At 52.8% G+C, this 12,613-nt stretch overlaps 1 protein-coding gene across 8 annotated transcripts in view; it reads left to right on the forward strand.

The window, feature by feature from the left end:
* The window catches only part of KDM6B (lysine demethylase 6B), a 99,405-nt gene that overhangs the window by 26,747 nt on the left and 60,045 nt on the right, over positions 1 to 12,613 (forward strand). For 7 of the 8 annotated variants that reach the window (XM_081886670.1, XM_081886669.1, XM_081886677.1 and 4 more), the window contains exon 2: positions 6,918 to 7,048. The gene's annotated coding sequence lies outside the window, so the exon portion shown is untranslated. Of the gene's footprint in view, positions 1 to 6,917; positions 7,049 to 9,780; positions 9,900 to 12,613 lie in introns of those variants that run through there. The other variant, XM_081886674.1, reaches the window with a different exon arrangement.

The raw sequence follows: 12,613 nt of genomic DNA on the forward strand, positions 1-12,613 counted from the left end.
AAAAATATATATGTTTAAAGCCCTCTGACCTCCCTCAGCCCCAGAGATTAGGACTCCCCACCCCACCCAAAAATGATAGGCCCCCATAGAACAGTTTAAACTCCCCCCCTCATTTTTTATTATTATATCAGCCTGCTGTTTCCCCCCTGTTTGTTTTGTCTGGTGAGGAATTAAGATTGGGGGGGTCTGATTCCAGGGAATTGGGGTGTCAGGAGGTTGAACATTCACCCACTTTCTACTGACCCCCCATTTTTTTTTGCTTCTTCCTGGGAGGCAGAAAGTTAGCTGAAGTCTCTTCCATTGGTGTTTAGAATTGAAACCCCAAATTTCTTTATTCATTGGATTTTGTGTGTGTGTATGCACCTGTGTTGATAATATATTATATACATCTGGTGTTTCCTTACGCTTTTCTTTCCTTCCCCCCTGTTTGGAAAACCATTTCCGTGCAGGGGAAGGCGTGGAGATTTCACACAAGGTGCTACTTGTGGGGAAGGAAAGTGTGTACCTCGTCCCTGGTTACTCAGGGCTAGCGATTTGTGGGATCCTGTCCTTTCTCCTACACAGAGATGTATATGATATTTATTTCAGGCTCTGAGGCAAGTCCTGGACTCACCTCAGGGGGCCTTCGATTAAAAAAACAATAGCCATCCTCTCCTGTATTGAGGTATTTGGGCTTCCTCTCCCTGGGTTTCTTCCTCGAACCCGTGTCGAAATCCAGGAAGAGCGGACGGGGTGGTTTTTGGATAGCCAACCCAACATTCCCCTGGAGGAACCTTCTTTGGAAGTGCCCCCCCCCCATTTTCCCAGTACAGTGGTACCTCGGGTTACATACGCTTCAGGTTACAGACTCCGCTAACCCAGAAATAGTACTTCAGGTTAAGAACTTTGCTTCAGAATGAGAACAGAAACCGTGCTCCGGCGGCGCGGCGGCAGCAGGAGGCCCCATTAGCTAAAGTGGTGCTTCAGGTTAAGAACAGTTTCAGGTTAAGAACGAATTAAATACTTAACCTGAGGTACCACTGTAGATTTAAATCAATATTATAGGATTACAGAATTGTAGGGTTGAGAGGGAGCCAAGGGTCATCTAGTCCAACCCACTGCAATGCGGGAAACTTTTTGCCCAACATAGGGCTTTTTTTTAAAAAAAAAAACAGCTTTAAACAGCCACGGCTTCCCCTCCACTCAACAAGTCCTGGGAAAACTATAGTTTGCTAAGGGTGGGGAGAGTCATCGGGAGATGCTTATTCCCCCTTCCCAGTCCCCAGTGTTTCTTGGCACTGTTAGACCACTGAGGACTGAAACTCTGGGAGAGGAATAGGGGTCCCTGAATGACTCGCCCCTCTGAACCAGTACAGTAATTCCCAGAATTCTTGGGGAGAAGCCTGGACTGGCACGACAATGGCTTTAAATGCATAGTGAAGTTGCGGCCCTGCGTTAATAATAGCAGGGGGGAAACCCCCAAACTGGGGTTTAGGTTGAAATACCTTGGCTGTTGTTTTTTGTCTTGCTTTGGGGAGAGAACAAGGGTCCGTGTGAGTGCATGTTAGCCAGAGTGTAGCTTACAACCTTACTTCTGTTGTATCACAGGCATGGCCAACTAATGTTTTGGACCCAGGGGCTGATGGGAGTTGTAGTCTAAAACATCTGGTGGGAGGTGGTCCCATGTTAGTGAAGGCTCCTCTAACCCACCAGTGTGCCTGTGCAGAGAGGAATGGGGGCAAAGCCCCAGTGAAGCTTTAGGGCTGCGGAATTGGGGGCGGGGCACCTCAACCCTTGAGTCCTGTTTTCCTGTCACAAAAACCTTCCAATATTGATTTACTTTCTGCATTTATACCCCACAATTTTCCCCATTAAGGAGGACCTCCAGGGGGCATAAATGGCTGGCCTACAGTTAATCCCACACAACAACCCTGGGTTAGGCTGAGAGAGGCAGGTCACTCACGTTGAGAGAAGACCCTCAAAGTAGGTTGGACGAAAGATTTGGGTTTGCATTCATTATTATTCTTATTTTTTGGTGAGCGGCTGTGGCAACTGACAGGCAGGAAGAGAATTACCTATACTCATATCTCCTAGTGCAGATCTTGTTCCAGGGTGCAGAGAGGGAGAGATAAGGACCCCGGAGGCTACCCTTGGCGGGGTGGGGGGGGAATGCACAGAAACGAGAAAAACCACCCCTTTCATAGGGGTCCTCGAGGCGGAGGTGCCCGAAGGGAGCATCTGTGCGCGTAGAGAAGTCAGAAGGTGGCGAATGGCTGCAGTTGTCTGCCCCGTCTTGCCAGCTCCTCCTGCCCTAACCTCTGCGATTTTCCTCCTCTGTCGGAGGCAGCGTGCTGGGAAATCGCAAATGCGCCGTGAGGCCGGAAAGCTGGACTAAAAGTGGGCCGCTAGCCCGATGAAATCCTGTATATGTTATGTCCCCCCTAGTAGAGAACAGTTATCGTGTCAGGTACTGAGGTAGGCCAAAAAATAAAAATTACCGTATTTTTCGCCCTATAGGACGCACTTTTCCCCCTCCAAAAATGAAGGGGAAATGTGTGTGCGACCTATGGTGCGAATGCAGGCTTTCGCTGAAGCCTGGAGAGCGAGAGGGGTCGGTGCGCCCGACCCCTCTCGCTCTCCAGGCTTCAGGAGAGCCCCACCGCCAGCCCCACAAGCTTGGGGGACAGCGGGGAGGCAGAACGCCGCCATCCCGCTGTCCCCCGACTTGGTTAGAAGGCTGGCGGGGGGGACAAGCCTGCTCCTCCCCGTCACCAGCCCCGCAAACTTTATTCCCCCCCTCCAAAAAAAATCTAGATGCGTCCTATGGACCGGTGCGTCCTATAGTGCGAAAAATACGGTAAATCCCCTTTTTGGGCCAGTTTGGGCTGGCATAGAATGTGTTGTCTGCTGCATTCAACCCAAACTTCGCTCGGCAAAAAGAGATAAAATATAGTAAAGCCCCATGCCGGGCTCCTCCCCTTTCCCAGGGGGTGTTCGTTGTGGGCCAAAAATACCCGCAAGGGTCCCCCTGCGCCAGCGGGCCCAGCTGCCCGTGCCGCACAAGGGTGGCGTTACATCATCAGGCGCTGCGGATTGCGGTCTCTTGCATCATCAGGGCAGGACACCAGCTGCTGTGCCGTGGAAGCACATGCTGGTTTCGCTCTCTCAGCCTCCCAGCGAGGCCAAATCCCCAACCTCTTGGCTCCGCTGCTTTGCTCCCCAGCCTAACTGTACATTGCCAGAAGGCCGCCCCCCGCCATTCATCTGACACAGGAAGAAAATAGGACTGTCCTGGAAGCATTTTTTAAAATCTGGAACTCCTGGCTGTCCCAAGGACGTTTTCGTGTGGGTGTTGAAGGCCTCCGTGGGACCTCTCCTCAGTTGCAGGCCTCAAAGCGGGCGTGTTTTTGTGTTTTGTTTTTTTTGTGGGAAAGGGCATTTCCAAATGAATGGGGAGATGGTGGGCCTACCCTTCCGTACGGCAAACGGCGAAACGTTGCGCATTGAAGCGCATGAAACCCCAGCGATCACGTTGGGAACGAATGGCGTGCTGTGAGCAAGATTAAAAGCCCCACCGCAGGGAGGAGCCGATTTGCTAGGAGAGGAAAGCAGGGCAAGAGTGTTCATCAGTTTTTTAAAAAAAAAAATGCCGCCAGTTGCTTGATTCTTAAACTGGTTGCCGTACTTATTTTCCACTTTTTGTGCGCAACGTCTACAACAGCTCGCTTTCGTGGTTGCGAATACAGAACCAGAGGCAGGTGGAACGTGGCGGTTTGTCATGGACTGTTTGGTTTGGAATAAAAGTAAAGTGGTTTTTCGCTCGTGCCTGGAGTATTTGGTTGCAATGTCTCAACAGATGCCCGTTCTTTATTAAGTTTAGGAGCCAGCGTGGTGCAGAGATTAAGAGTGTCGGGCCAGGACCTGGAAAACCAGGGTTCAAATCCTCATTTGAAGCACACTGGGCCACCTTGCAGCCAGCCACACTCTTTCAGCCTAACCTACCTCACAGGGTTGTTGGTGGGGGTGAAGTGGAAGCGAGAGAACGATGCACACTGCGTTGAGCATCTTGAAGAAGAAGAGGAAGAAGAAGAAGAAGAAGAAGAAGAGGAAGAGTTTGGATTTGATATCCCGCCTTTCACTCCCTTTAAGGAGTCTCACAGCGGCTCACATTCTCCTTTCCCTTCCTCCCCCACAACAAACACTCTTGTGAGGTGAGTGAGGCTGAGAGACTTCAGAGAAGTGGGACTGGCCCAAGGTCACCCAGCAGTTGCATGTGGAGGAGCGGAGAATCGAACCCGGTTCACCAGATTACGAGTCTACCGCTCTTAACCACTACACCACACTGGCTCTCTTGGAGGAAAGGTGGGATATAAATGCAGGAATGAGCAGGAGTGAACACCTGGAACGAGGTCTGGGTCCTGTTTCTGGGTTCCCTGGAAGAGGTGCAGTAATCTGGTGGAATTCGGGCCTAAAGCCTGGCCTGTGGAGAGCAGTGCATTCAGCATGCGGTCAGAAGTACACCGCTTTGTTGCTCCACATGTCCTCAGGGCTGACATGGGAGCAAAAAGTTTGGATTCTGAGAAGATCCAGCCAGAGTTGAATCCCAGCTTGCTGCTGGAATTTACTCAGATGGTGCAAATAGGGTGTTTTGCAGAGGGCGAGGGGAAAAAGTCCCTGCCCCCAAGGAGCTTACAGTCTGAAATTTGACAGAGAGGAAATAACAGAGGAAGCTGTTGTTTCAGTTGCATCATGTATTTAAAAGGGCACTGTAGTGGGGTGCGTTTTGGGGGTGTGGCGGGAAGGGGGAAGCGCTGGGTGTGGGCTCGATCCTCAGCCCGGGTTGCCGAAGAGACCTTGGCACCGTCTCCAGCCGCTCCACCCTCCGGAAAGGGATCCCCGCAGCCCTCGTGGGCGTCTCTGAAGGGCCCCCTTGTGCTGGCTGGAGTGGACCCTTCTGAATGTCCATTGTCTTGACACACTGGGGCCTTTATCTCTGCCAAGGCTGATACGCAGTCCTCGACGCACCATTTCTGCAGACTCTCCCCAGTTAACGGCCATTATGTCATTTACGAGAGCATCCCTGCTAATGCCTTTTTAATGCGCCATTCCTCTGCAGCCTGGCTTGTTCCCATTTTACAGATGAACTGAGGGCTTGCCTTGGCTGCTGCTGCTGTGTGTTCTGCAACATGACATTGATGCAACAACTGTGCATTTGTGGCGAGATCATACTGAACCATGCACCCATTCATTGCGCTTTGCGGGTTCTTCTGCAGTGCGGCCATGATCCTGACTTCTTGAGGGGTACCCTTGCGCCGTAGCGGTGTGAGGAGTTACTGGGTCTCAGGAGGAAATTATGGGGTGTGCACTGATTGGGAGTGAAGCAGTACGCTATTTGAAAAGCAACTGTGGTGAACAGATTACGCTAGTAGGTTTGCAAGAGGTTTTGTAAGGTGAATTATTTGAAATATTGCAAGAAAGGCAATGCGGAGAATTATTAGTTAAGGGTAATTAAAGGCAATAGGAAATTAAGAAATGCACAAGTGATAAAAGAACGGAAAATCATCAGAGGTGTTGACGGAAGTCTAAAAATATTGCATAAGATGAGAAGCTACGTTGTATGAATGTTGGAATTAATATATTAAAAAATAAAAATGTGTAATAAAAAAATAGTGGAAATGAAGCCCTCAAACTCTTGCAAGTATTGAAAGCGTGCAACTGCCCCGATAACACCAGGAGCATAATTCATCATCAATGCACGCTAAAAGGACATCAGAAGGGCTTCTCTCAGCTGTGAAGCAACTTTGCGTCACAGAGGCGAGACCCGAATGCCAGCTCTGTCTCTCACTCTCTCGCCTGCAGGTGCCCAACTTTCCCCTTCAACCTCCTCCCTGGGTTTCCCCCTTTTTTGAAAGAGTTTTGACACTTTGGTGACTAAGCTAGTTCAGCAGAAGGCAAGGCAGGTTCACCAGGGCTGTGGTTTTGATTTTGGCTCAGCCCTAGAGGGAATATCGCCGGATAAGTTGGGTCAGGTTTTGTTTTTTTGCAGGAAGAGCGCAGCCTGCTTCATCGCGAGACTCTGGCTCAGCAGTTCCAACGAGGAGCGGGCAGGTGTGTGTGGATTTTGGGGTTCCCCTACAATGGCACCTTTAGGGACACCCGGCTTCACACGACTCCCCCCTCGGAAGGAATGCGCAACTGAAATATCAAGCGTTCATGTCCTGGGCTGCAGCCTCTGGGCTTCTGATAAGTTGCAGCTGTTGTCTCCTTGGAGCTGTTGATAAAGGCAGAGGCCTTGCAGCTTTCGCTTGGGGCGGCCAGCTGCCGAGGTGAGTCGGGTGCAAATCCTGCAAGGGTTCCTCTGGAGGAAAAGAGAGCAGGGAGGTTCGGGGGAAGAAGGGCCCTCGCTCGCGGGCAGAAGACCCCAGGTTTGACCCTCAAAGGCTAGGCGGGCTTTTCCTGCGTCCTCTTGCAAAAAGAGCATATCCGCTTCGGAGTTTCCTGGAGTTCAGCAAAAAGCTCTCTTTCCCTTGCACCTCCCAAAGGTGTCCCGGCAATTATGGCGAAGGCGTTTACTTCAAAGCGCAAGGAGCTGCAAGTTTCGCTCGGTTTGCACGCACCCTCCCCCCTGTGGGAGTGCACTGGAGGGGGCCATGCGCTTGTTCTGGGGCAGAGGCAGTTTGGCGCATAGGGGAATTGTGGCCGTTTCTGGAGTGGGGCATGTCTGCAGAGCTATGCGAGAACATTGTGTGTGTGTGTGTGTGTGTGTTTGGGGAGCTGGATGCTCTCTTCAAGTGGGCGAGTGGGATTTGAGGTGAATAGGTGGGGGATTTGATTATTCCCTGAAAATTCGCAGTGTGTGTGTGTGGGAATTTCTGTCTCTTCAATCAAAGCCTCCTTCGTCCTCTCTAACTCCTCCTTCCTTCCTTCCTTCCCCGCAGGATTGGGTCCCACACCATGGCTGGAGCATAGTCAGACCCCCCCCCCCCCCACCAGCCGTGTCTTGCATGGGCCCGGCGTGTGGGGGGAGTCAGCCAATGAGAAAGCAGCGACGGGACTCCCCCTTCTTTTGGTGAGTGGGCTGGTTTTCAATGTCCTCCCATGAATGAAAATTTTATGCTTTTTTTTTTTGCACTTTCCGGTTTGGCCCTTTTCAGCGATTTTTGGGATTTCTGGGTTTTGTTTTTCAGTCGACAGCGGGGGTGGGCAGGGGGTGGGTGCAACCTTGAGGGTTTGCTGAGTTTTCGGAAGGAGATTTGCGGTTCCGACGCAAACTAAGCAAGAATGAAGCAATAATAGGGGCCATGTTCCCAGGCGGGGGCCACAGAGGGTGTGGCCAGAGGCAAAGGTGTTCAGGCTATAAATGTGACTTTTGCCTTTTGCGCATGCTTGCGCATCCAGACTAGCAAGAGGCCTTCTCAAGGGTTCACATTCCAGCTGGGCCAAAATCTTTGGGGTGCAAAGCTGGGCTGGTGAGGGGCGTGGCGTGTGGAATGTTCTGGGGGCCTGAAGAAGTGGCCTGGAGGGGCCACACAGGACTCATTAGGCCTGAGATTTCTCGCCTCTGCCACAGACAATTGAGAAGGATACAGTTTGGCATATCAGAAAATATGGCTTTGTGTGTTTGTGTCAGACAATGCTGTGGAGGAAATCTCCCCCTTGATGCACATTCTTGCGTTGCGAGGCTGTGAAACGAGCGCACGCTGCCTCTCTCTAGGAATACGGAAAGGCGAGCCCCTTTGCGCACAGTTGTGCGTGTTGCACTTTTATTTTTATTTCTCCACAGCCGGGGACAATAGCTGGGCGCCCGCGCGTTGCAAAGGCACACAGGCGCATATACGCAAAAGCAGATTAGCTCTGCCTCTCTCGCTCTGCCCTTCCTTCCTTCCAGCCTGTGAGGGGGCCTGACGGACCAGGCTTGGACCTTGGCACAATTCCTCCCCCCCCCCCGCATCTTTGGCAAGCTGCCAGTGTAGCAGCTGGGCATGTTGCAAGGGGGGGGAGACAGAGAGCGCAAGGGAGGCGGGACAACGGAGGGAGGTTCTCTCTCTACGCAACCACAAGGAGGCAGAGACAGGGAGAGAGAGAGAAAGAGATTCTCGCATGCGCCTCCTCTAAACGCCCAGCCACAGCTGTGACCTTAAAAGGCTCCTTGTCAGAGTGAACGCTTAACCCCACGCTGGCTGCTTCTCGGGGCCCACGGACACATCCTGCCCCCCACCCGCCTCCATTTTTTTTTGCTACCCTCCCCATAGTCTCTTCCTCCCAGCGGCGTCTTGGTTTTACAGAAGGAACAAAGGCTTCCAGTGGTGTTATGACTATTGTTATAAGTTTGTGTGAGACAGCGGTTTGCTTTATCTGCACTTTCCCCCGCTTGCGTCACAGAGGGAGGCGAGTTTGGTTTGCGCACGGCTTCTGCCACACCACCCAAAACGTGGAAATGTTTTCGTACGGCCGCAACATGGCCGCCCTGGATGTGAGGGGGAGCGCCCCTCTGTCTGGCGCATGCCCCGCCTCACGATGGGCCTTGCGGCGCTGGGCCAGGGTCCTAGGTGCCACAGAGCATTGTGGGATTGATGGCGCGCTTGGCCTGTTCACCTTGTGTGATGCTGAGCTGTGGGCTTCACGTACACAAACACAAAACAGTGAGCTCCTGTGCCCATGCCCAGCCTCCTTTTCCGCCACCTCAGAATTCCCTCAGAAACTGCCTTCAACCCGGCATGGAAAAGCTTGTGGCTTCCTCCCGATGACACAACACAGGAACTAGTGGGGAACCTTACTGCTTGCTTGTGGGCTTTCTTGTTTCTCTTTTTAAAATTGCCTCCCGGTTGCTCTGGAAGCGGTCCGCTATCAAAAAGAAATAGGGTGGCGCACCGTGAGGGAAAAGGTGTCCAGGCTGCGCACTCATGCCTCAGCCCACTGTGGCTTGTGGGCCTGGATGGGGTGGCTGAGACGAGGCAGGGGTCAGGGCCCTCTCTCCCCACAACGTGGCAGGCCTCTGGCGGTGGGGGAACAGCAGTCTCTTCAGCCGTTGTGCACTTGCAGGGCGCATGGGCCTGCCTGTGGAGGTGTGTGCGCAGGGAGCTGGGAGCTGCCCTTTGGTGACGCCACAACTTTCCCTTCCTTTGCGTCTTGTTTTGTTCTGCTTTCCCCTCTCCGGTCTCTGCGCACTCATGTCCTCCGGCGCGTGTGCGGCCACAGGTCTTGCCGTTGCGCCTCTACTCCTGTGGCGTGTGGGATCGAACAGCCCGCCCTCAGATGAAGGAGAGCACTGCGTCCGTGCACGCGCGTGCATTGCAGGGAAATACATAGCTAGATGCACGGTGTGTGTACGTCTAAGCGCTTACACATTTGCAAAGTTTCATGCGCCGCCCATGTCTGTTATGCGCTCCTGGCCGGTATGACTGTGTTGGGGTTTGCTCTGTGTGTGTGTTTTCCCTGTTAGGCTTTTCTTAGTTTCCTCCTCAGAACGGAAGGCCGGCAGTTCGGGGCTGGGCGAGGGGGAGGCCGCTTCCTCGTCTGGGATTCCCAGGCGGGGCAACGATGTGGGGAGCTGAGTGGAGGAGGAGGGAGCTGTGGCGGGGGGGGGGGGAGTTGACGATGATGTCACCCCAGCCCTTTAAACCAGGACAAGTTTCCCGGGGGTGGAGGGAACGAGGGGGGGGCTGAGTCACTTGTGGCCGGAATTCACCCCCCGCATGTGCTCTGCTGACTTGGCAGGGACCCCGAACCCCACACGGCGTGTGTGTGTGTGTGTAAGGGGGGGGAGGGCAGGACACGCCGGCAGGCAGGCAAGCGAGGGGAGGAAACACAGAAGTTAACACACACGATTTCCTTGGCTGTGCGCTGTGTGCGAGGCAGTCAGTGCTCCTTTGTGTACCCCTGGGGGACAGCAACGCACCATGCCTCTCTCGGGCCACGAGGTAAGCCCAGGCTGTGGGTGTGGGCGTGGGTGTGCGTGGGTCTCTCTCTGTGTGTCTGCCTCCTTTGTGTGTGTTTGTGAGGGGAAGGATTCTGCGAGTGGCAGAGAGAGAGTTTCCTGTGCCGGTTTTTCTCCTGGCACATGTCGCGCGCTCAACGCTCGCCGGCTCAACCTCAAACACCTCCCTGAGCTGGGATTCCTTCACATCGAGGGTGTGTGTGTTTGTGTGTGTGTGTGTGTTTGGGTCCTACATGACCCTTTGGGTGCCTTCCAACTCAAGGTGTGTGTTTCTTTGCCGTGGGCATTGCTGAAGCGAAATTGTATGTTGTGTGTGTGTGTGTGTGTGTGTGTGTGTGTATTGGTGGGGAAGAGTTGATTCCCACAGGGTGTGTGGCTCTGGTGGCGCTTGCCCCAACTGTGCCATGGGCGATGTGCCCCTGTGCTTCTTCTGGGCGGGGGGACCAAAGGGGTTGTTCTATAAAGTTTTTGTCTCTCGCTCGGCAAGGGTTGCAAGACTTTCGGGACGAGTTGACTCACTTCTGCCCCAGTGTTGTAATCTCGTGCAAGGACCCTGTTCTGAAACTTTTGTGCTTTGTGTGCAATCCCTCTCCTGCCCCGCAAAGCTTCAAGGCCTCTTTTGTAAAAACCCCGTGCGCCCCCCCCTTCTTATCGCCTGTCTGCCTGGGTCCTTCGCTCTGCGCATTTTGTGAAACGATATCGATATGGGGCAATGTTTGTATATGTGCGTGCAAATTCAGATACGTCCGTACGTCTGGACGTTTCTGTATCTAAAACAGCCATCCCAGAACAGCTGCTGTTGTTTTTCTTACTATTTATTTATTTCATAAAACTTATATATTGCTTGCTTGTGGGAGAAAACCCTCAAAGCGGTTTACGACGAAATTATCACTAAGAAGTTGACAGCTGTAATTTAAAATATACAGAAAGTTAAAACTGCAATAGAATAGACTACAGCAAATTCAAACCCCCGCAAACTTTCTGAACACCTAGGTGGGTTTGCCCAGAGTGGATGCGGCACTCGTTTTATAACCCATTTATACGATAAGTAATATGTTATTATCATTATCGCTATTACTACTGCTGTTATTAAACAAATAGGTTTTCAGCAGGCTCCGAAAAGAGTACAGTGAAACCGCCTGCCTGATAATCATTCAGCAGGGAGTTCCAAAGGGTTACACTAGATGGCCAAGTCCTTACAGATGTGATGCAGTTATTCAGTGGGGCCTGAAAAATGCCTGTGGGGCTGATGAGAACTACAGTCCAGAAAACCTAAAGTTGGGGAAGCCGATGTGTCTCTTTAGAAGGTGTTACACACCTGAATTTTTTCATCTGTGTGTGTCCTTTGTGTTGGTGTGTATCTGTGTGTTCCTTAGGGGCATTTGATGCGCACAAACATTCCCCCCCCACAATAACAACCCCCCCCCCAAAATGGGGAAGAACCCCTTTGATTCCTGGGTGTTTCCTACTCTCTCTCTTTCAAGGCAGGTAGATGCAAATCTGGAAAGGTGGGTTATTGGGAACCCAGGTCAGAATCTTGAGAAATCTGTCTGGGATTCCCCAGCTGCGTAACTCAAGGGGGGGTTTTCCCAGCCCTGTTGTGATCCGTTAACCCCTGAAATGCCGAGGGGTTTTCCTCGGGTGCAAGTTAGCTGAATTCCCTGCTGGGGAAGGCTTAGCGGTGCGCGGAGGTCTGCCCTCCCCACCCGCCCCTCAGACCTAAGCGGAAAAGTCATGCGAAACAGAAAAATACGCCTGCGCTTCTTGTGAATGATCTATTTGTGCGATTGGCCCTCGTGGGCGAAGGAGGAGGAGGAGTCATGACAGAACACCACACGCCCACTCCATTGGACAACTCAGACGCACCGTGTGGGTCCCTCGCGCATGGTCCCTGCGCACCCCTGGGCGCTGCTTGCGATGTGTATATTTTCCCTAGTGAGTAGGCTAGTGCGCTGCTGTGGCGGCGTCTTGAGCGTGGCAGTTGTGAGGGGACCTGCTTACGTCAGCCTGCCCCTGGCTGTGTGGTCCTCTGACCATGCGCTGTCGGTGCGTTGTTTAGCTTTCTGGCGCTGGGTTCAAGGAAGTCGTGGGCTCCTGCCGTCACGCCGTCAGCCCACCGTGCTGCGAAAGTGGCGCACGCGGGGGTGTTGCTTCACCGCACACTGTTGCGCGTGGGTGTGTCTGTCGCACTGCCCTGTGTGTGTGTGGGGGGGGTGTTTTCCGTTTTGCTGTGTGTGGGCAGAACCGGGCCGCTTCGTGTATCTCTGTGTGAGCGTGTGTGTTTTATCCTGACTTGCATTTATAGATCAATGTGTGTGGAAGGCGTGTGGGCTTCTCTGTGTGTGTGTGTGTCACTGCGAGGGGTGTGTTTTGTGCCTCCCTCGTGGTGCGCGCGCATTAAGGATATGAACCGAATTAACTATCGCCCTCCTCTCCTCCCAGTTCTCTCAGTGGTTTCCAGGACATGGGGGTTTGGGGAGAGAGAAATGGCAGCCTTTCTGGTGTTGACTCAGCGCTGACACAGCTGTTCTCACCCTCCTGTGTGCGAATGTGTGGGAGACCTGTTCATTGTGCCTAATGAATCACACACACACACACACACACACACACACACACAAGAGCCGCGATCCCTTGCAAACAGGTTCCTAAACCCACATCCCAGAAAGCCGCCAGTTGCTCCAGGCTCTCCTGACCTAC

This window comes from Podarcis melisellensis (genome assembly GCF_964234715.1).
Source record: "Podarcis melisellensis genome assembly, chromosome: 13".
Classification (NCBI taxonomy): domain Eukaryota; kingdom Metazoa; phylum Chordata; class Lepidosauria; order Squamata; family Lacertidae; genus Podarcis; species Podarcis melisellensis.